General features: G+C 35.7%; 1 long non-coding RNA gene across 1 annotated transcript; it reads right to left on the reverse strand.

Moving 5' to 3' along the window:
* Positions 1–486: 486 nt before the first annotated feature.
* LOC126928204 (uncharacterized) lies at positions 487–916 on the reverse strand. Its single transcript, XR_007716429.1, has 2 exons — positions 744–916; positions 487–655 (listed from the first exon to the last, which is right to left on the reverse strand). It is a non-coding gene; the product is annotated as an uncharacterized LOC126928204 (long non-coding RNA).
* Positions 917–2667: the final 1751 nt, after the last annotated feature.

A 2667-nucleotide genomic window follows, 5' to 3' on the forward strand; every position in this document is an offset into this window, starting at 1 on the left:
GATCAAACGTTTCATCGTTCAGATTATATTTCGTTTAAAAAGATTGAAATTGATATTGAGATAAAATCAAAAAGTATCCGTTGTTCTCGAACATTCTAGTATTCCTTCGCCGCCCGGGAGAAAGGACAGGTATGAAGAAAGAGGATATTTTTTTTATTAACTTTTTAATATTGACAAATATTTCGACAAATATTGACGCGTGCGACAAATAGTGAGAAAATCAAGTGAAATTTTGAATAATATCGTTTTAATAATTTGTGAAACGAATTAGTTTGGTTTTTTTCATTTTTATTAGTTTCCGTCAGTGCTGATTGACGCGCCACTCCCCAGTTTCCATTTCCGTTTCTCGAAATTTCCTACGTCCTTGGTCTTTGGGACTCTTTGCCCAGGTAACTGCATTGCTTCTGGGTACGTCTCACCGTTCGGGTCTCTCGAGCTTTCGGTGTCAGTTGTTACCGTTGAAGGAAGAGAAGCTGGTGACGGATATTATCGAATAAATCGTTTATTCTGGAAAAGTTCGAGTAAGTTCGTTCTGTTTGAATAAATCAAGACATAGATCAATTTTTATCGTATCATCGTGATTCGCCATGTCGTACGTTTGGTTTCGGGATACCATATGTTTTTAATTTGGTACTTTTAATTTGACATTTTACGCCTATAATCGTGACAGGAAGATACTTTCAGTGAATTATAAATATTTTAAATTATAAATTATAAATATTTGATATAAATTACAATCATACTACGGGGAAAAGTGAAACATGTGTTTTCTTGTGGAACATGTGATAGTAAATTATTCGAAGCATAATAATGCTTAATTAAACATCTATACGGTAACATTTACGGACGAATATTGGGGTAATATTATCGCGTCGCTTTAATCTGGCATTTAATGCTTTGATTGCGGTCTTTGAAATGGCATCGCAGATGCTGTATAATATCACACGAAAAAGGAAGGACCAGTGGTTAATGTTGCAAGCGCACCAGTGCGTTGCAGCCATCGGGGTGGCTTTGACGCCGGTGCCGAGGAGAGGCGCAGAACGTGTTCGATCGACCCGCGAACGCAGCCCGTGCTCATACTGTGACAGAGTTCGTTTCAGTTAGTCTCAGTCGCTGTTTGCCCGTCGACAGCGTATAGTCGCGCCGGCCAACGATTATTTTTTCTTTTTTGTTTCTCGATAATTCTCTCGCAACACTCGTTCTATACGTACACCATCAGTTTATCGCGTGATCATTGTTCCCGCTTCTCCTACCTTGTCACGTCCTTCAAAGAAGATTTCCCTTCAGTTTTTTGTTGTTTGGGGAAAATTCATCGCTCGGACACATGGATTTATCGACACGACGGTTTATCGAGGCATCAGCGTGATGTACTTTTCAAGTTTCATATTTTCTCTATGATACTTTCTAAGGAGAATTTAGAATTCGAAAGATATCAATTTCCAGGAAATATAGGTCTTTATTTATCGATAGGTTTGAATTTAATTAACTCTCTTATAATTGGTATTTCAATTTTTTAATTCCTTAAATTCAGCTTTCTTTATGCTGTTAGACGATATAACGCGGGCATTTTATGATATATCGAATATATTCGTATATATTTTACTTTATACATTCGATAAATTTCCTTGGTTGGCCGGCCTGCAACCCACATACGGCACTTAATAAAAATTTGTTTCGTTAGAGGTCGGTGTTTGTTCATCTTCGTCATAAAAATGTCATGACGTCATATCATATCACAAGGGTTCTTCTGAAAGCTAGATATTCGATAACAAGATTAATGGTTTTCGGTAGCTTGCAATGTCAAGCTTTGAACTGGCGGGATCGCCTTGCTGTCAAATCGCCATTCAGCAGCGACCATATTCTTTAACTACGTTCAAGACGTATATCACGCTACAGAAACCATCAAAGGAGGATAATTGCAAGTTAGTTGCCTCTTAGAAACGACACAGTTGGTTGTTACTTGTTATCCGTAGTTGGTAGTTGTTCTCCTTAGTCGCCACGTATTATAGAGACGACATTCATAGTCACCAGTTGCCTTCGCTAATAGTTTCTTGTTGTCTGTAGTTAGTTCTCGTCATCGCTATGTATTCCATCAACCACGTAAAATTTAACATATAGGATTTTATTCTTTTTTATTCTTTCTGTAGATTTAAGATTAAGATTCTTTAAGTAATATGAATTTAAGTAACTATTTTATGATACAATAAAGTGGAAAAACGATTATTTTACGTAACGTAATTTTTTAAAGAACTTTGAATTTAAAGGATTCAGATAGATATCTTAAACGTAATTAAACCCTCCATATCGTAACAAATTAAAAGAAATTGCGCAAGAAAGTACAAATACATTTATGCATAAAACATATATTAAAATCCAAATGTAGGCGTTGACGCGTGCGTGCTACATGTTCGAAACGTTCGTTACATCGGCGATAAAATTTGTACGAATTTGACGAAGAAGCTTAACATATGGTGTGCTTCAAGACGACAGTAAAAGTGTTGGCGGATTTTTCGAAATTTCTTCCATTCTTAATAAAAATATATTGTATAAAATATAGTAGGATTTTTCAAATTTAAATAGTTATAATGATTTGAAACTTTACAATTCGGTACGGTTCTGTTTTATCCTTTGAATATACCTGCCATTTTCATATCTCCTTTTAACTAA

Source organism: Bombus affinis, unplaced genomic scaffold (genome assembly GCF_024516045.1).
Source record: "Bombus affinis isolate iyBomAffi1 unplaced genomic scaffold, iyBomAffi1.2 ctg00000670.1, whole genome shotgun sequence".
In the NCBI taxonomy this organism is placed as follows: Eukaryota; Metazoa; Arthropoda; class Insecta; order Hymenoptera; family Apidae; genus Bombus; species Bombus affinis.